This window comes from Anas acuta, chromosome 4 (genome assembly GCF_963932015.1).
Source record: "Anas acuta chromosome 4, bAnaAcu1.1, whole genome shotgun sequence".
NCBI classification, from domain to species: Eukaryota; Metazoa; Chordata; class Aves; order Anseriformes; family Anatidae; genus Anas; species Anas acuta.
The window spans coordinates 40,009,710-40,031,542 of record NC_088982.1 but is presented as its reverse complement, the minus strand read 5'-3'; the positions used below and the strand labels follow the sequence as shown (position 1 = coordinate 40,031,542).

Sequence of the window (21,833 nt, the reverse complement as noted above, 5' to 3'; positions counted from 1 at the left end):
TGCTTCTGAAGCTGCGCTGACAGCTGGCCACCTGGAAACCAGCCATGACAACTGCCCACTCGCATTCAGACCCGCTCACTTATTATGTTTAATTTTGATAAATGTGTACATGATGTTTTCTGCCTGATTTTTTTTTTTTTTTTTAAGTTGGATCTAGACCTCTGCTGTCTGAAAATGAGTGACTTGTTCATAACATCTGGAATGTGTGTCTTAAAATAGACCCACTTTCCTTCACACTTGTCCATTCTACTCTCAGATTTCCTGTCATGCGTCTGTCTAGACTTGGGGAACATTTGCCCACTAAATTAAAAATAAAAAATGTGCTTCTCCAGAGTACTTCAAATACTCCTTGAAGTTTTAATCTATTACAATTCCTGTAAAACTAGACAGTGAATGGGCAGTTATTGAGCCGATCTATATTTTGCTAGTGTGTGAATTATAGCTGTGTGTTCCATTTCCCTCTCCTTTCTCTTTCATTTGATACAGCTTTTCATAATTCTTAACTAGGTGACTCGGCACGTGCAACATGCAGCAGAACAGGACTTTTCATTGGACTTTGGGAACAGCTAGGGATCATCAGTCTGCTTTTCTCTGAACGAAAGCCCATTCTGCTTCACTCCTGTAGTTCTGGAGATGGAACTAATTCAGGAACAGAGCTGGCTCAGGTAAATTCTCCGTATGTAATAATTGTTTCATTGTGTTCATTAAAGATACTAGGAAATTAGTAGTTAGCTCACTGGAGAGTACCAGTTTAGAAACTGACAATAAGCATTTTTTTTCTTTCATCACTCTACAGTCATGCTAAATGTTTCTTCCACCACCTTGCAATACATTGATGCAGAAAAATGGGCAGCACATAACACTGTTCCAGGGTATCTGTTCCTTAGGCTTTTGATGGTTCCTTACACTTTTCTCTGGTGTGGTTGACCATTACAATCCTTCTGAAGCGAATGTGGCCCATTAGAGCATAGGAACTTTTCCCTCTTCTCAGTCCTTCCTGGAGTCCTCCAGGTCTCTAACCAGCTAACCTGTGCACTTCCTCTGTTCCACAGGGCAGTTAAATGGAAAATACTAAAATACTTCAGATTTTAAACATGTGGCCATTAAAATCGCCATCGTTAAATGGGTGAGGGAGATCTAATCAGTTCATGAATTTAATTGTTGGTTAAACAACAAACTAATAATAGATTTTACTGTGCAAGAGAATTACAAAATTGGGTAGATCTCGATACAGAAACTGGCTTCAGAAGTACTGCTAGCTGCAGAAGCACAAGAAGTTGGCTTTTACTAAGCTCTGTGCTGCAGTGGCAAGACAGATACCAGCTTGCATTCCAATAGTGTGTCAGCACGTAGGCTCCTCTGTATCTTCTTCATGAATCTTAGCACTTAGCGGGGGAAAATAAGGAAGTTTGAAGTATTTTGCCATTTCAAACTTACTTTGAAAAATCCAGCTGTGGTCTGTGGCCTAAATTCTGTCTGCCTGGGGCTTGATCAGCTTCGCTGCAAGTACTCTAACTGGGATGCCTGCTGTTGCTGCAGGCTTTTAAAGAGATGGTCATGTGGAACAGCATATGCTGGCCTTGCTGACTTTGTGCACCGAGGGAATTTTGTCATTTGTCAGTTTTTCTGCTGCTGTCTGCCTCCTGGCCTGCCACATACCTGAAGCACTTGCCAAGGCAAGTAAACAGGCTGCCACGCTTTGCCTGCAGAGCTGCCAGCGGAGCACTGCAGAGTGAGGTGTCAGTCATTCAGCAGTCAGATTTGGTCATTCAGCAGTCAGATACTGAGTGACAATGAGAAGGACAAATTCTTTCATTGTGTATCTTTGTTGTTGTTGTTTTGCAAGGTCACATATTCTACAAATGTTATTGACATTCTCCTACTGATGCCTCATTTGAAGGTCTCTCATTTCCTGTTGTTGCATATCTGGTCTTTAAAACTCTGAGATTATTTAATGCTCTTCACAGAAATCCCCAGTATACTGCAATCATGTGACACGGCTGCTCAACCATTTTTGTCTTGCTTGTTCCTGAATGTTGTCTATTTAAGCTGCAGCTATGCTGGTTTTTCTTTAGTACAAGTCTCCTGGAAGGTTATTGCTGATGGCATCTGTGGCTGAAGCTAGGCTAGAGAGATGAATTATTTAAAGTGACAAATGTTTTTAATGGACTTTGATGATCAATAATGCTTATAATAATACAATAGCAGAGAAATCACAGCAGAGAGAGACCTCATGCATGGGAGAAAAAGCACAGTTTCTAGAAGAGATCTTTTGATACATTTTAGCCCCTATAAAACAGGCTGTATCCCAGTGACTTTAATAGAGTTGTGTTCAGTGTCATCCAGCATTATTGCCAGAGCTTAGTTTTATTGCAAGTCTTGCAATAGTTGGTGTTTTCTTAAAAAGTTCAGCTCCTGAAATTAAAATAATCTTATATTTCATTTTTAAAAATGCAAGACTTGTGATAAAAAACTTTAAAACTGTAAACCCTGGCAGAATCTGAACACAACTGAGAAATATCAGGAAGTATTAAGGAAAAAATCTGTTATTTTAAGCCATATTTCATGAGTCATAACACTTAAATGGCTGTGGGCTTACTTTGTTCCTGTATCTCAGTGTTTGAAAAATACTTTATTAAGGTTCTTTCTTTTATCTGAAAGTTAATTCTTTTGAGACTGTGGAAGAGGTTGTTATGAGGTGGTGACTTTTATATGTATGTTTTGGGTTTTGGGGCAGTTCCTTTGTGAGCTTTCCTGGGTGGGGAGCCTGTCACAGTGGAATGAAGGTTTCCAGTTTTGATTTGGGAAAGCTGGAAGTAGAAGGGGGAAGGAGACAACAGTGTGTATGAACAAGCTCAATTTCCATGCCAAGTAAATTATTTAAGAAGGAAAGAATGAAGCTGTGATAGTATTGCCAAACCCAAAGATTCAAAAATGCTATTCTGTAAATGATTTAGCTTCAAAAAATAATAAATATTGGGATTGTTTTATTAGCCTTTGCATTCTTCAACTATGAGCATTAGTGCCTCTAAGATCTCTTCAGACCTGAGCAAATCCTTTTTTATAGAGAGTCAAAGCAAAGATATGAAAGCATCCCAGATCGGGACTGGATACTGGAAGAAATGTCCCACTGTATTAATGCAGTCCAAGATGAAATTGTGATGTGTCATTTACTGAGAGCTAGCTGCAGGGCCTGTGCAATAGTAACTACGTGCTGTATGCAAATGTCTTGCTATCCAAACATTCACCGAAAGCCAAGAGATGGAATAGTTGTTTTCAGACATTGCACGTCTAGTGGTGGAATTTCGGACCAAAAAGTTTACCAGGTGAAGCAGCAGCAGCAGAAAGCCTTGCTTGGTCTGTGCCCCAGCTGAAGCTCCTCTATGACGTGGGGTGGATCTGAAAGCTGTTCTCTCACAGTAAAGAGACGGGGAGCACGGCAATAACACAGCTGTTCCTGTGGGGTTGGCTCTGCTCTGTTTCACTTGAGGAGATGCAGTTTTAGCTGCTGAGGGGGATCAGACCTTTAATGCAGTTTCACAGGATTAGTCACAGAACTTTTTACCTAGCCAAATACAGGGCAACCCTAAACACCCCTGGTTTTGTGTGACTTAGGGAAGAATGTTTCTGTGGACTAAAGCAGAGCTGTGACATTTGTTTCGCCCTTCCTCCCCTCGTTATATTGCACACTTCTCTGTATCCCAGTTCCGTGCTTACCCCCACCTGTGCTTCTCTCTCTCTGAGTACCTTTACCTTTTCTTTCCCTCTCAGCCCTCTTTACCTGACCCTGTTTCTGTCATCAGTCACTTAGTGCAAGTCCTGACTCCTGCCGAGTTCTGGAGGCACAGTGTAGTAGTCTGCTTCCCACGGGGGCAAATTATTATCATCCGATGGGCAGCAGCTCACCCCTATGCCGTGGTTCACAGCTCCCTGCTCTTTGATCATAAATACGAGGCAAGAGTCTGGTACTTGCTCCTGGGGGAGGGAAGGGAGAATTTGGCTGTGTATTTAGGGAAATTATACCGGACAACTTAACATGAAATGCTGCCTTTGTAGTGGAGGATAAAGAATCACTTTGTAATTAGATTAGGAGTTCTGTCCTTTGGTAATGAAATGCAGCAACTTTAGAGATGGCATCCAGCAAAGCAATTTCAGACAGAAAGTGAAGATTGAGCCTGCCTGTGCAAGAAATTAATGGATAAACAAGTTCCCTAAGGTCTGTGGATTGTTTGTAAGGAGGGTTTGTTAGTTCTCTACATCCAGCCCCTGTATGAAGAGCCAGATCTTGAGGTGCCTACTCAATTTAGCCTTTGACAAACTCTGAGGAAGAACTGTGCAAAAATGAAGCAGTTTCTCAGAATGTGACTCTAACAGCACTTTTTTCTCATTAGTCAGATCAAACTGTCAGAGGGTGTCTTTGCCTGACAAAGGGAAAAAGAAACATATTTTTTCTCTTAATGCTTTTTTTTCACAGAAGGTCCCCTTCATCTTTGACTTTCCCACTAGACTTCAGTCCCTTCCGTGCATTAGTTCCCGGCGGAGTGACTCCCACGCTCCTCCAGCAGCCTTCCAAATCAACAGCCTGTCCTCAGTGATGAGTTTGACATTCATTTATGCTAATTATTCATGCTCTGTGTGTTGTATACTTCACATGTGTATGGAAACCAGATCTCTACAGCTATTTTGTTTCATTAGCTGAGAGGGATACCTACATGTTTTCTGAAGTCCACTGCTTTGTATGCAAATTATCCCCTCTATTTAAAGTAGGGATGACATTGCCAAGCCTTTTAGTGATGTCCAAAAATGTCTAAAGTGTGCCCATTCTTTCAGTTTGGGGCTGGTTCCAAAGACCACTGCATAGTGTTGAATTCAATAAATAATTCTGTCTACAGGTCCATGGCAAACATTGCATGAGATTATTTTATTTTATAGAGGGTATTATCTTTTAGATAAGATTTTAAACCTGTGTTGTTTTTTTTTGTTTTGTTTTGTTTTTTCTGAATTTTGATCACTGATGGTGCTCAGACTTCTAATTCGATTAATTATGGTTTATCTAGCTTCCAGCTTTCACCTGTTTTTTACACCTTACATAAGCTGTGTTTATATACATCTAGAAATAACAGGCAAAACTTTTATACTGTTTTATAAAGCTACCTACTGTTTTTTTTCTTTCAGTATGTTTCAGCTTTGTGAGGGGTATTAAAATGGTTCTCTGTATCTTACAGAAGGAAACTAGAAAGCTTTCACCTTGTGATTTATAGTACAATTGTACTCTGGTATATTAAACCAAAACATGGTGCGCAGTTTGTAAGGCGTTTGCAAGATGGACCTTACATAGGAATCAGCTAAAGGATGCGATGCTTTGCTGTCAGACATCGACCCTCCAGACGCAGATTTTGCTGTTATATTCTGAGCTAGCTGAAGAGTGTTGATGTCTGGTCCAAAGGAGGGCAGTGTTTTCATTTTTTTAAAAAGGAATGTGTTTCTAGCAGTTCGTTTGGAAAAGAAGTCTGATTGAGAGACTGTTCTACTTTTTTTTCTTTTTTTTTTTTTTTTTTTTTCTTTTTAAATTGAAGATGCAGTGACAGTTCTTGCTTGGGTCATCAGAGAGCAGGGTTAGCTCCCATTACCAGCAGTAAATGGAGAAGTACGTTTTACTAATCTGTTGCCCTGATATTATGTCATTGATTTTAAATTATGAATGAGGCAATGAGTATTTCCATACGCTCAGAGGGTAGTTCACAAAGGTGAGTTAAGCGAACACGTTCTGCGGTGTAGTCATGGCACACTAGGAATGCATCTGTCAGCACCCAGTACTTAAGGGCGACCTCCAGGAAAGATGATGAGGGATTCTTTATCAGGCAATGCAGTGATAGGGCAAAGGTTATTGGTATTAAACTAAATGAAGGTAGATTTATGTTAGATATTAGAAAGAAATTCTTTACTATGAGGGTGGTGAGGCACTGGACTGGGTTGCCCAGAGAAGCTGTGGATGCCCCATCCCTGGAGGTGTTCAAGGCCAGGCTGGATGGGGCTTTGGGCAACCTGCTCTGGTGGGAGGTGTCCCTGCCCATGGCAGGGGGGTGGAACTGGGTGGGCTTTAGGGTCCCTTCCAACCCCCAAACCATGCTGTGTTTCTATGATCAGTTACTGCAGGTGAGCCAGTGAAGTTCAAGTGTAGTTCAGTTGCTTTTTATCCTGGTAATACACCTAATATTTATATAACGTTTTTGTAGATATAATTAAACCACTTTTTTGTTTTGTTTTAAGAGAATGTATTTCTGAGCAGAATAGAAAGGGGAACTAAACCAATTGATAAAAGCTCCTGATTTTGGAGGGAATGTTTGGTTGGCTCCAGGAGTGTCAGAGTAATAAAACTCAGCAATGAATTCTTACTTATGCAGAGTCAAGAAAGTCAAACCTCAGCATTTCTAGCGCTGCTTTTTGTTGTTTACCTCTAATTAATGTTAGCATTTAGCATCTTATGAACTTAGTATCTATCGTGTTTGTATTTGGAGATAGGTCGGTTGCTATTCAGTCACATAAGGTCACTGTATTCAGGACTCTTAGTGTGGTGCAGACTTGAGGCAATCCTTGCAGTTATTCTCTGGTAGCTCAAGCATGTGGGCATTCATTAAATATGGGGGTAATTAATGCAAAAATCTTACAAATGCCATGTCTTTAACATAGTTTTACTGTGACCTCTTTTTAGGAGGGCTTGAGCTTTCTTCTCTATATGTTGGCAGTTGCACTGTATGCAGCTTCACTAGCTACGTATCGCATGTAATGCAGCAATCGGACTTATTTATGTTTTGGAAACAATTTTAGTGGTGTTTGGAGTTATAAGTCATTTGGGATAGTATAATTAAAAGGGTGATTTTTTACAGTTTTCTTCATTTCCTGAAAAAAAAAAAAAAAGTATGGTGAAATTAACATTGCACCTGTTAAGAGTGGGATGAGAACAGAGCCCAGTAACCTGGCTGATGAGCTGCTCTGGTTAGAGAGCCACCCTTTCTAACTCAGCGCGGTAACTCAGGGAGAGAAAGGCATTCTGAATGCCTTGGTACTTCCAGGTACTTCAGTTTGTTCTGCTGCATGAAAACAGGCAGTGACAAGGTGTGTGTGTGGGGGGGGAGGAAATAGGAATGCAGGAAGACTAGTGAGAGGTAAGGAGAAGAGCCATGATACATCTTGGAAAGCCCCACAGTATCACATATAAGATAGAAAGCCGCTGAAATTAGCAAGGGATTTGGAAGGAAGGTATTTGGATTTACAGATTTTTTTTCTGATTTCTATGTCTTCCAAAGCTTATTGAGAAATGTATTCAGTTGACTTTGAATTGTTTTCTCAGCTAATATGCCTTAGTAGACAAGATTTAAATTCATGGCAAAGGGATATACTTAGTTACTAAATAGTTTATTCTTGTAGCAAAAAGGTAAAACAAACAAATAAAGAACACTTAAGATACTTCTAAGTTATTTAAAATTTAAAGAAACTAGAAACATACAAGAAAGTGTAGTCATACAGCAGGCTTTCTTTTAAGCATAAATAGAGATGATCATCACTTCTTTGTACAAAATGGTCCTTTCCAGCCTGGGCTTTTGAGTGGAATTATGGAAATAATAATGAGAAGCCAATTCAATACAAATGTTTAAAAAAAAATATATCAGAAATTTTATTAATTTTCTGCTGTTTCGATATTTTTGTAATAATGTGCCCAAACTAAAGTTAAAGATTATAGAAAAGAGAAGCAGTATTGTTATTGATGATATTTCCCCATACCTCAAACTACATTTTTTATTCAAATACCATCATTCAGTACAAGGTGCTTTACGAAACAACCTGATACTGTTGACAGAAAGGGACGTAGTGAATAACTTCTTAAGCTGAAGTCTGGAGTAGAACGGGGAATGCTTCATGAGTAGGACATTTTCCCATGTTCTAGTCAGTACTATGTACAATAAGAAATACAGCTTCAGAAGAAATATTATTTATGAGCAGTGATTAGAGGGATTTTACAGCTCTACCTTCTGGATATTTGGACTAGGCAAGTAGCAAGGATGGAGGAGAGTTATGTGGTATGCTGAAAGCAAAGGGATGAAATTTAAAGGGGGTAAAATTTAATTCAGATCAGGCTGTTTTGACTGCAAAACAACTGTAGTCGGGTTTTAACAAGCATGTATGTCTGCTACATTGCTAGAAGCTCACAGAACCCAGACAGTGAAATGCTAGGAAATGTGCTGCTGGTGAGCATTAGACTGGGTTGCATAACTGGATCTATTAGATTAAGTCATGTGGGACAAAGGATAAAGAAAAGTTCTGCAGATGGACAGGTGAGCTCTATATCTCAAATACTTCACCTCATGGGACAACGTTAAAAACTTTTTTTTCTAAAAGTTTCCCACTACCATATTTGCTGTCAGAGTAAAATTTACCTCTGGATTTGAGCTAGAGTGCGGTAATTAGTGAGGTTTGTTCTTATAACTCTGCCAACAGTCTTGAGAATACGTTGGGGGATTTTTTCCTCATTTTTAACTCTAAAATAGAGATGTTTTGGCAAAACCCAGATATGACGTTTTTCCTGAAATAGTACCTAGAAGTATTTTGATGTCCTTTAGAAATGAGGGGGTGTGCCAGCACCATTTACATAAATGTAGCCCACTGTACAGATATGACTTGAGCTTGCTGGCAGCTCCTACAGGAGTTTCTCAAAGAACCTCTCAGCCTTTTCAGATTTGTTATTGTTGATATTTATGTTGTGTACCTGATCCATGGATAGGTATTTCTGTGTTTGCTGCTATACCAATACAGAACCAAAAGGTTCTGTATTGGCTCCAAAGAGGGTGCAGGTAAGACAAACTAAAATGAGGAGGACTCAAGAAGAAGCAGTGGGATGGATAATGCTGACAACGTGCCAGGGGGTATTTGCAGCATGCTGATAGTCTGACCATTGTCAAAGCTTTTCTTTTGGTCACCAAGGGGGGAGAGCCTTCTGAAGGGAATTGTGGAGAAAGGTAGCGGGGTAATATTGCTGATACCTTGCAACTATCTTTGGAGATCTCCTAGTCACCAGGGGAAGCAAGCTCAGGAATATATCGAGTAGGTAGGCAGTTTTGCATCGTGGTGCGACCAGTACTGAGCACCTTGGCGAGGCACAAGAAGAGGAGGCAGGAAGAGAACTGGGAAACCTCAGAAATCGAAATGGGCAGGTTGTGTTGGTAGCCGAGAAGCAGCTGCTCTTTGAAAGTTCTTTTTACAATAAAAAGGCTGGCCTAAATGCGTGGCTCGTTCTGTTCTTGAAGAGCACTGGGTGATGTAAGCAGGAGGAGCAGACAGGGAGATGCTCTGTGGGACGCAGAGGGGTGGAAGGCAGCAATGGCAGCTGTTTGGCTGAGTTACTTCTCTCTGGGTCAGTCACTGCAGCACAGCTGCGATGTCCCAGCAGTGAGGTACCCGCTGTTGCTTCTGTCTTCTGTGGCACTCTGCGTCACACCTGGTATCTCACAGTCCTGTCTCCAGGAAATAGTTTAACAGCTGGAAGTATCACTGAGACTAGCAGTCCTGTGTCTTTTCGTAGGATATTTCCCATTTCTCAGGGCAAGTTTGACTTTGCTGACTGTTACCATGTCTAGCATCTGTTGCTAAAACAAATTAGCTCCAGGAAGTAAAGATACAGATCTTAAAAACCAGCTTCAATAAATGCCTCTGACTGCTTTGTGAAAATTTCTGCCTGTAGTGCTGCCTTTATGAGGAGCCCTGTATATACACAGCGCTCCCCAAATGTAGATGAGTAATTTTTAAAAGAGATGGATGGCATTTAATTCCCTTGTTCCCAGCAACTGTAGGCAAACAGCCTTTTACTTCGTGTCCATTTTCCTGTTGTTCATGGCAGTCAGGAAAGCCAGGACACCCATGACTTCATGTGAGGAAAGACTTTGCCCTGGAGTACCTGCCCTACCCAGTCGCTGTCTGCAGAATGCTTCTCGGAGCTTCAGAACTTCTGCTCTCATTTGGACACACAAAATCATCTAACCTGCCAAGCAAGGTTATAGATTACACAATAACCTATTTTCTGTTACCTGGCTAAGTTTTTTCAATTCCAGGAATCAGGTGAGGTCTCCTGCAGTCATTAGAGAAGGAGCAATTCCTTTCCTGTCGGATGCGTTACATCAGATTAACGTGCTGTTCTCAAATATTTTCAAGGACCTCAGGTTCCTATACGTTGCTTAGACAGCTTGTGGAAAAAAAAAAAAAACACTGAAACATTCAAGAAATAATGCTTTGTTAGTTAAAATAATCCATTGCTTCTCGAGTGGCCCATTAATTTCACCCATAGTTCCAACGCTAATTGAGAGACTTCACTAGCATTTGACTCTTGAATTATGTTGGGGTTATTTTATACCTGGGTTTCATATTTCAATAAAAATTTTATCAGGAACAGCAATGTTCAAGTGTACGTGCATTACACTTTTCTCTCTGTGGGGTTACTGCCATGGCCATCTGCCTCAGGACCCAGGATTTGCCATTTGTTACTCATTACCAGAGAGCCATTCCTCTTTGACCAAAAGCGATTCAAAACTTTCCCATATGTATATTTTAAATATGTTGTTTTATTGCCAGCTAAAATATGTTGTTTATATTGTTGAAGCACAATTGTTTGCCTACAGATAGATAGTCAGTAAAAACAATCACATTTTTATACTATATAGTTATGTCTGTGTATCAGAACATGAAGTGGACCAGTGTTGAGGGCTTCTGCAAATCCAGTTTGAACTAAATTTTCTTGCTAGTTTCTGTAGTATTTGCTGCTTTTGCACAGAAGGTGTGAAAACGGATTCAGGAGTCTCTCTTCCACTGCCTGGCTTATGCTCTAACAATGCAGTTGGGTTGTAAAATAACTCCTTTCCCCTCCCTGAGTTGAAAAGCCAGCTCAAAGTCTGCTTGAAAACGTGAGCAGGCTTCTTGCCCTGAGTGATGTTTAACCATTAGAAGGTGACTTGTTTACGGTCAGTATTGAGCTGTGATTTGAAGAGGTGCATCAGTAGTTGTTGTTTTTTTTTTTTTTTTTTTTTTTCCAATACAATCATAGGACAGAGTAACACCAACAGTGACAAAATGATGGTTTGGATATGACTTCAGGTAGATACACCCAGTACGGATCTCTGGATGGATCTCGTGTGTGTTACTTTCATGTGATGGCTGGAGTGCTGGAATGTTTTGCCCAGATGGAACATTTTGAGAGCTAGTACAAAGAAACAAAAACATCAGTGTGCTTGTTTGTTGAAATGCTCCTCGAGGTTTTTTTGTTGCTTTTTATTTTATTTTATTTTATTTTTTAAAGTGCACATGTGTGCCTGGGGACATTGTCACAGCTGGTAACCTTCTGTAAACATGGGGATACCAGATGAATGCTTTCTATTTGTGTCTTGCACTGTTTGGCATAACAGTAATATGACTAATTATGTAATAAGGTAATGATTTGCTTTAAGACTCGCTTTGGGCAGGGAGGAAGATGTATGACATCCTAGGCTTCTCTCTCTCTTTCTTTTTCTCTCTCCTGCTTTCATCCTGGCAGCTGAGGAGCCGCACAAGATTTTCCCCCTCATTCTGCTGTCTGCCAGCCCCTTGGGTGCTCTTTTAAACCTACCTCAAAGTCATGATCTAGTTAAATGAAAGCTGGTGAGATCAGAAAATGGGCAGATACAATGAGAAGCGCCACTGCACGCAAAGATGTCTGGTGTAATTTCAGTACCTCTGCTGATGTAAACTGTAGCCTTAGCCTGCTGCTGGCTGCATTACAGGTCATTGTTGTCTTGCCATACTAGAATTGTGGTGGCAAAAATAATATTCTTTGCTATTTATTTCTTTTGATCAGTGCTATTCTGGGGGCAGGAGAATGGGAATGCTTCCTAGGGAATAAGAGAGTAGAAAATCGGAAGACAAATTCAAACCGCTTCCCTGATAAAAATAATAATAATAATAATAATGTTTAGTATGAGTTTGGGCAAGGTCATTAGTGGATCTTGTCCTCTTTTCCCTTTCTCTGATTTGGGAACATGCTTTCTCCTATCATGTGTCTGGTGCATCTGTTCAGACCTCTCTGTAGATCTGTTTGTTATTGTACATTTGTACAATACCAATTTTATTTGGGGTTAATCCATCCCATTACTCATCTGTGTTTGTTCTCATGTAAGTACTGCAACAGGAAGAGCATCTAAACATTATCAAATACTCATTTGCATTTGTTTAAAAAATCTTCCCACTTGCAAGAGAATATCTGTTTGATTATCATATATTAACAAAGTTTGAGCACACTTTTCTTCAGCATCTCATTTCCTTGACAACAGATAGTCTTCCATTTTAAAAAACAGGTGTCTTATAATTTGGAGGGCTATAGCACAATACTGTAAATCAGACCTTAGCTGAAAAGTCTCTACCCATTATTGTGTGGCTTCCAGGGTTTTTAGACCTTCAGATTTTCAAGAAATGTTTAAAAAGTAAAGAAAAAAAATAAAACAGCCACCTCCACCTATTTGCCTATGTTTTCTACTTGTTTATCTTCAGATTATGGCATTTTTGGTTCTTTAAAGCTAAATTCAACTGTGTGGTTATTCTTTTGGAAATAGATTGTAAATGTTTAGTCCATTGATCTTTTGTTTTGTTAGTTCAACATACAAACTATAAACCCATCTAGCTGCTTTTCCAAAGATGCAAGCCTTCTGAAGCCAGCTGCCTGCATCCTCAGTTTAATGTTGCTACTAGTTTTTATCGTTATCTTCTGCATTTCCTCGTAAGACAGAATGCTCATTGGTGCATTTTCACCATGCCAGGTTTTGTGTTCTTCCTCATTCTGTTGCATCGTCCTTTTTTTTTTTTTTTTTTTTTTTTTTTTTTTTTTTTTCTCCTTCTTCCTCAGTATGATCTCTTTTAAAATGGATGTTTCTCGGTTTATGAGATCCTCATCTTCTTGCAATCATCTAACCCAGCTGACTGCATTGTTCAAGATACGGTGATTCTAACGTGATTTCAGCCTATCTCTGGAGACTAGTTTGGCAGATAACTTATAATATCTTGGTTTCTTTCTACTGTTTGTATTCTAAGCAGAAGAATTTAGGAATTTCACCTCAAGGTAAAGTTTCACAAAACAACAAGGGTTACAGATTAATTTAAATGGATGATGGTGTGTACCAATCTCTTGGATTTTTTGCAATAACTACTGAAACTGATCTTATGGCTTTATTACAAAGAATAGGAGGTGTCTTATGTCAACAGTTGGCTCTAGGAAGTTTTGGTGGTTTCTGTTTTTTTTTTTGTTGTTGTAGTTTTTGGACAACATAAAGCAGCACTTTGTGGCTGGAGAACATCCAGAAAGTTAAGTAAGTTGTTTATATTTACAAAATATATTTTAAAACAGGGTTTTGTTGATGTAGACAATACCAGGTGAAGACTGGCAATGAAAAACTTATCGTTAGTTTGAGTAGAAAATTTTGGTTTGATGGCATTTTTGTGATCATGTGACAGGAGAGGAACTTATTGTAGACAATACAAGGCAAAGGGAAAGCATTTCTCTGAGTGAAGAACCTTTGTTTTCTAGAAAACTTGTGTTGGGTCCTACAGCTCTTTTCTCACCTCTTCTGGAGACAAATGTATGTGACTTTTGCTCCAGATCTGGTCGTTTAGCAATTATTAATGCTTCGGCAAGCAGTAGTAGCCTTGGTACTAACAGGTAATCAGTACATCTTTGGCCACTGGAGAGCATGACAACTCAAATTAAAGAAGTGAGTTGATTCTAATCATTGTATGTTAGGACATGAAAATACTGTGGCTTATTTCTTCTGAACACTATTCCTTTTCTCTCCTTAGAAATAATGTCAGGCGGTGTACATAATCTGATGCTTTCTTGTTTAACAATTGTATTTTTCAAACAAATGATGCCTACAAGAATGGTTTAAAGATGCATAGAACATGCATTATTTTTCTTTCAATTATTTTTATTCTTAATGTCTACTCAACTATATTCTGATCAGACAAGTTATTTATGCTTACGTAAGTAACCAAAGAAAACTTGCACGTTATTTACAAAGGCTGTGTGGTAACTTGGTATCTTGACAATTTGCTTTTGTTTTATTTGCCTGCCTGTGACTTTTGCATGAGCAGCATGCTTCTAAAACACTTATTTGCAGATGTCACTTTAAATATTATTTTCCAAGAGTTTATTTTTCTTAGAAAACAGATGTCTGTAATTATCTTCTTTGACCTTCGAGACTTATCAAAGTCAAATAGGTAATCATCCAATCAGACGGGCTATCATTATCAGAAGAAAAGTAATTATAATCTGAATATGTTTGAACATGATTATTACAAGCCTTAAACAGTTACACTTCTGATTGGGGCAGAACTAAAGACATTATCACTTCATAATTCACATGATGTAACTTCACTTATCCTTGTAATTTTGGAGTATGAAGAGCTGAATTTACTGAACAGTGCGGTTCTTTAAACTTGAAAAAAATTATGTAATACCCTCTCTAAAGCCAGAAGAAGGATTCTCAAGATCTTTATGCTGAAATTAAGGAAAGCTCTATTTAAGAACACAAGAACTAAAACACGGTATTGGAGAAGTCTCTAAAAGAGCGGAGGAGTGCAGCGTGTGTTTGTGTATGAAAATGCACTTGGAATAAAATGTTTTGCTACTCTGGGTCCAATTTAACAAAACACTGAGAGTTTCCGTGGTTCTAAGCATTTATATGATAGCTTTGTGTCTCCTGGGGTCAAACCCAAAGCTAGCATATCTCCTCCAGTGCGTATCATCTCTTAGGGGACTGAGAGCTGAGGAATGCTTTGCTGAGCACAGCTTGAAGGACACGGTCCTTGGGCTGTGCTTGGCTGAGGTCAGTGAAAGGAGGACCGTGCCAGTCCACAGGGGCTGGCAAGTTCACCCTGGGCTGGTGGGAGCTGCTGCTGGGGAGGAGGGAGTTAGACTGCTGTAAGCCTTGTAAGTGCAGTTGTAGGGGAAGACAGAAGCAGATTTTCATCTGATTCCTGATAGTTTGGCAAATTGTGCAGATAGGGAGATTTGTTCTTAAAGATGAGAAAGCACAGATATGTGAAAAAATGAAGTGAAGCAGAATAAATGGTGATAACTGAAGGATGAAGGGAAGAAGGGGAGAGGGAAAGCTCTTAAATATACAGGGCTGCCCATAGTGAATGTTTTGATTGCTAGGGTGGGAGATCTGACAGGTGACAGCTCAAGCCTCAGAAGTTACAATGGATTCATGGTGAGAGAGAAGATTTATTTTAAGAAGAAAAATCCTCAAGGGACTGCACCTGCTGAAGTTTGTGTAGGTCTGAGCGGCACCAGGATTGTGTTCAGTTGCTGAATATCCCTGCACTGCAAGAAGTAACTGTGATGGCTGACTTCACGAAATGTGAGCCAGCAGAGCTAGCACCAGCTGGCAGAAAAATGCTCATCTGGAGACGGTCATGGGTCTGTTCGGTGTACTTCAGCACCGTGCTGAATGCTCAGGTGAGGTGCAACACGATGGTCCGGGCCCTTCTGCTTGGGAATCAGAATGATTTTTCCCCAGCACAACAAAGATGTGAGTAGTGTTATGCTGGGCCTGCACAAACTGGGTATGTGGAGCAGGGGCTGGCTAATTAAACAGCTGCAAAGAGGGCAGAAGCTTTTCAGATCACTGGGGAAATCTGTCAGAATAATGTAACTGCACTGTCGGACGTTTCTGGAGTCTTGCACATCTCTGGGAAAAATTATCAGCCTTAGATTCTCTGTGGACCATTGAAGATCAAATCATTTTAAAGGATGAAGAAATAGATTCTTTCACAGCGGGATATGGCCTGTGGCAATATTAATATTTTTTGGCTTGGGCCATGCTTCAGAGGTTCATACAGACTTGGAAGGAGCCTTTTTACAGCTAGGAGATGTCTTGGTGCTCAGCACTCCTCTGAAAAGGTATCAGTACGCTGACAGATGATGATTTAGGACAACCTGAAGGCTACCAATCTGAAATGAAAACAAAATAAATGGCAGTTATTCTGTAAGAGAGAAACTACCCTCCGCACACCCAACGCGACAAGAATTCACTTGGATGAAAAGGGGTTGCAGGGGCCTGAAATTCTGCAGAACTAGCTCCCCCCAAACTCACAGGTCTGCAGACATTTTAAAGGGCTTCATTCCCATTACAGGAGGTTTATCTGTAAGCTTACCCATATTTCAAAACGACTGCACAGGCCGGATGAAAAAGGGAAACCATTCCAGGAGTCAACAGCATGATTTAACATTTTTCAGCACTGAGAAGGGAATTTGTGGCTCTTTCAGCTCACTCATGTTTCAGAGCCCTTCTGATCCGGGACTCCACATGTACAACTTAGAGACTGACATTGGACACAGCGATGTTGCCAGCTTGCTGCAAGAGAGATCTGAACTCTCCATGGAGAAATTAGTTGCACTATCTGCAGTTTATAGCAGTCAGTTTTCAGCAGTAGGTGAGTGAAGGAAATTCTGTAGGCAGGAGATGAAGTGCCATCACCGTGGTGGGGTCTCTGGATGCAGGAACTCTCAGGACATACCACTGTGTGACTGGGAACATCAGGGGTGTGATGAGCTGCTGTGATTAGCTCTGGGCTTAAGCAAAATAATGCTCGTGGTGTCTGCAGACAGCATTGTGAGTGCTTTGTTATCTTTCCATGTAGGAGAGCAGGGAAATGGCTGTGAAATATAGCTGCTGATAAAAGCATGGTGGTCATATTTCCTCCTTGCTTTTCAGAACTAGAAAAATCCTCATCCCCTGGAAGGAGGAACACAGAGATCACAATTAGTCTCTAGTGCAGTTCAAAGTTTCTGTGATAGCAGAATAATGTATGATTTGCAAACTTAGTTTCTAGTAATGAATCAGAACAAAATGTTCATGTTCTAGTCTAGCCAGTCCACATTATGAATGAAAGAGAAATACCCTCTCCTGAGCTGCTGAAAGAAAACTGGGAGAGAAGAGGAGGTGAAAAAAAGCTATAGAGTGACTTGGATGTGGTGGAAATCTGCTTGGGTTTGGATCGTGAAAATGTTCTGATAAAAATTCGGTATGTATATGAGTTCTACAAGTCAGCTGTTGAATTGTTTAATTTTATCCTGCGGGGATAAGTCACTCTCAGAACTGGCTTTTGGGGACCTCACCAGGGGGTGTGTCTGAAATCCCAGCCAGTCATAGGTAAATCATTGGGATTGCAAAACGATGTTTTCCTCAGCCTTATGGAATGAGTTCCTTTCAGCAGTATGAGGATCGAAATACTAGAAGCTGCAACCTGTGGTAGCATGGCCCTCATGGCAAAGACCTGTGAAAAAAACGGCACGGGAGATGAGAGATTTACCTGTTGCTGACTGCTGATGTTGAATCTAAGGCACTGAATGACAGATGTGAGTGACGGTACTTCAGACATAGAAACTGAGAACACCAGTGAAGTGCATGCTATTTGTGAGAGGTAAGAGAGCTCATTAGAGCACAAGATTGATTAAAAGGCAGGCTAGGATTTCTGAACAAGACCGATAGATTTTTTATTTTTATTTTTTAATATGATTCTGGTGTATTCACAGAATTGCAACTTCATTTTTTAGCAGAGAAATCTGTCCTCCCATAGAAGTATTCAAGCTATCACGTTGCTCTCTGCAGTTTGGCCCTCCCTGAAGGGGCAATGATGTGTTTAATCAATCAGTCTCCCCTGGTTTATTCTCCTGGATTTGCAGTAATCTTGACATTGCTTTCCTAACACCATCACATAGCAAGGACAGCCTGATGTAAGCCTGGAGAGCAAGATTTCTTCAAGATTTATCACAGGATTGCTAAAAGCTTCAATCAATAAAGTTTGGCTGTTCCTTCTAATTTCTTTCCTATCTATATTTCAATTCACTTTAAAGACAGTCTGTAAGAGTCCTGGGTGAAAAGGTCTCCCTGGGCTTTTTCACTTTCCACAAATAACTGAAACCCATGTTAACAAGTTATTATACAATGAAGAATTTCCTGTGCACTGTCCTTTCCTCAGCCACCTAACTCCCTGATCAAGGTAGAAAGTCAAAAACAGATGGAACACCTCCCTCCAGAAGCCTATTCATAAACTCTCCTTACATCATCTTTTACAGAGTTGGAGCTACTCATTTCTATTTTACAGTTTGATTAACCTTCACCAATTAAAGCAATGGAGTGCATATGAAGACAACTAATTATTGATTATTTCAAGGTTCAGTTTTATCTTCTTCAGGGCCTTTCTACAGTTCTTTCAAAGCTCTTGAATATTTAGATGAAGGAAGAAAATATTTGGGTTGTGATTGAGTACATGGAAATTATTTTACTGACAGTTCTTTAAATTCTTCTTTATTTTTTTAACAAACTCAGTACTTGTTCTTGCCAGTTGTTCAGGCATTTTAAATTTGCTTCATGGGTAATTTCTTCCCTTCCTTCTCATTTTTTATTGAATTAAATCACAAAAGTCCCTTCCCGCAGACTCACCTTGACAACTCACTGCAGTTTGTGGCTTTTGTTACTGCTCAGCCTCACTACATGCCATAAATTCATGCATCTGAACAGGCAGTCATCTTTCTGGAGAAATCAGTCCTTCCTTTCCTTTTGATTTCATTGTCTTGCATTACAGCTGCTTACCAAGGATTTTTTTTTCACAGGAAGTTACTTTTATCTGGTCTGAAACATTCTACTGTTTTTATCATCTTCACTGCTCCGTCTTGCCCCAGAGCTACCTGTGGCCACACATTTCCTTTTCTTATGTTTCTCAAGGAATGTAACTTCAAAGATTTACTTGAAACAGCACTGTAATTGGTAGTGACTCCTGTTTTGAATATATGGGATACGGTCCATTCTCTAAACTACTTAAGTTACAGATTATACAAACCAAATAACTGAGATCCCCTCTTGATGTTCATCCTAACAGTTCTGAGCCCTGCATTGTGACTGCACACTGCTGTTTGTAGACAGTCAAGTGTGTACTCGTGGAGCTGTTAATTGGGTAATAAAACTAGTGTGTGTCTCCCAGTTCAAAAGCATTAATTCTTTGAAGCCAGCAGCACTCAGCCTCAGTCAGCCCTTAAATGCAGTAGCAGGGCCTGACATGGCTGGAGCAGTGTGCACGTGGTCCTCTAACTTACAATAATCTAGCATCTCTAACTCAGAACGACCTAACATTCAAACACATTTAGATTCAGCAATGGTGGGTTTCCTACAGGATTCTTTAATCATCAAGAGAAGAGTATTCCATGCTCAAAGTCTCCAGCAGCTAACAGCAGCAGCAGTTTTGTGAGATAACTTCTCTGGAGGGAAATTACTGGGGTAGGAGAAGTTGCACCTAAGTATGATTTTATGTAGGTGCAAGCTGAACTAGAATTTGTCCTACAGCTTTTATAATCCAAGTCTTGCACAAAACAATTGGTGCTCTCTGAGAAAGTTACTTTCTAGTTCTTATTTATCATATTTTTACTTCCCTTTTGTGTTTTGTCATAAGCTGTCTAACCTAGCCTTGTAAAGTGCCCTTTGAAAAATCAAGTGCCTTTTCCCTTTAATTTCCCATATTCTGTCTCATTTACCATTTTTTCCTTAGAACTTTTTCCACGTTATTTGTGAATAAAATATAGATACTCTACTTCTGTGATGATCTTAAATCAGGGCTGCATTTATATTTGTGTTGTTCAGACCATGAATGCACCGATCACCCCCGCTTGCTGGGCTTTTTGTTCAAGTCATGCATGGTTCACTCGGAGTGTACAAACTCGCTTCCTTTGGGATGAAACGAAACCAGCTGTGCACTGAGGCGTCAGTGTACTCCAGGCACTAAATGGCATCTGGTCCATAGGAGCTCGTGTCCTGCACTGGCGGGGGAGAGAGCGAGCTGCTGCAGGGTTCCTTCTGGATTGCAATAAGAAAGGCCTGTCAACAAACAGTGTGCTGAAATACTGTTTTAATAAGATAGTGGGTACATCTGATGTCCCTTCAGATGCTGAGCATCCTGCATTTGTGCATTTGGACGGACCTGGGATGGATTTTTCTTATGGCAGGCTGCACAGATCCGTCAGTGTAGAGGGGCTCTTCCCACCTGTATCACGGTGCCTCCTATTTTGTTCAAATCATGGTTCCAGCAATCTTCTCCTGACAGCCTGGAAACGTTACCTGTGTTATAATATCCACCAGCTCACAGCACAGGCTGGCCCAGAGCACACCATCGTTACGGAGGCTACTCCATGCTAATGCACAGGCCTCTCGAGCCTCAAGTACAAGGCCCAGGGGAGCAGACACAGCTCAAGGTCAATTACTCCTTCAGTACAGTGTCTTCTGCAAGGCTCCCAGCACAGCTAGTCAAAAGTAAAAAATACTCTGAGGTGTATATGATGTAGCTGTCAGATTCTCGGTGCCAAATCTTTCATTTTATGTGTTCCTATCAGTCCGTGCTGCTAGACAATGGAGGCAACAGCCTTGATGTATTAAAAAGGATCTATAGTTCTCATTTCTGGTTTTGCAGAGGTATTGTAGAGTCGTGTATCATAGAAACTTCCTCATGTTGTCTAAAAAGTAATTTGTCTTGGGATGGGGGACAGAAATTACAGCAGTTGTATTTGCATTGGGTGTCTGTAGCTCTCAGAAGTAAGAAATGATTTTGGAACTTTTTTAGTTGCTTTTATCAGAAGTTGTTGACCTTTCTGTATCTTACTGAAATTAATCATAATTTACTAATTCTAAATGTTTCTTTCTGTTATCATAAGAGACATTCTTTTTCACCTTTCCTTCTAATTTTAGCATTGACTCGACACTGTGCATGTCTGCTTCTCCTATTGCAGAATTCGTTACTTGGTTTTAAACAACCTCCTAAGCTTTTCTAAGGAATCTAAATTCACTCAATTAATTAAGTAGCTTATCTAATTGTGCTTCAAAAGTTCATCTGTTCTGCATCACAGCTAATCTTGAAACTTGGCATGAAACTATGCACAACTTATTTTTGCATTATCACGCTGTATTCTTCAGAAAGTGTGACAGGAAGGTTAGTGTGCCCATAAAAGTTACTGGGCACATTATTGAAAGATGGGGGACTGGGAACTAGTAAGCCTTTAACGTTGACTCTTGGAAATCCCTGAACTACAAATGGTTTATAGAGATAGCAAGTCGATAGTGATACTCACCCTCTGCATCCTTTGGGGCTGCTGCTGGAGACAGGATACTGGGCTGAATGGAATTTTTGTTAGATCCCTTATGGCTGTTCTGATGTGTTATATCAAACAACCTGCGTCCTTTTAAGTGTGTTTGCATCATTACATATTTGTGCTTCCAGACGTCTTCATCTTTCACTAATTGGACAGAGTACCTTCTCTTGTGACCAAATTTGGGACAACAAGAACTTGAACCTGTTAAATATTCTAGTAACAACAGCCCTGTATTTTCTGTGATATTTGCTGACAGTTCTTCAACTTAATGAGGATTAATGGCCTGTTTTAAGGAGGCTTTTTTGCTCTAATATGTCTCACTGACAAATAAAACAGTCGGTTGCTTCTGAATCATTTTCAGCTTTGAGAACGGTCAATATTTAGTAAATTATCATTAACAATTCTAACAGTTATTCAAACTAAAAGTATTTTTCTCATAATGCAATATAAAGACGTAAGGACACTGACTAGTGAAATTATTATTGAAAAACATTCTTAAAAACAAGTGCATTGAGCATACAGTTTCTATTGACACTCATGTATGAGAATTTTTATGTGTCTGTCCATACTCTACCTGCACACAACTGTGTTGCATTAACCCTACTATGATTGCAAAGTCAAGTATACT

General features: G+C 40.0%; 1 protein-coding gene across 3 annotated transcripts in view; it reads left to right on the top strand.

Annotated features, from left to right (window-relative positions):
• Positions 1–21,833, top strand: part of MAML3 (mastermind like transcriptional coactivator 3) — a 253,638-nt gene that overhangs the window by 9,004 nt on the left and 222,801 nt on the right. For 2 of the 3 annotated variants that reach the window (XM_068680774.1, XM_068680775.1), the window contains exon 2: positions 508–665. The exons of the other annotated variant lie outside the window; for it this stretch is intronic. The gene's annotated coding sequence lies outside the window, so the exon portion shown is untranslated. The remainder of the gene's footprint in view (positions 1–507; positions 666–21,833) is intronic. 3 annotated transcript variants of the gene reach the window in all.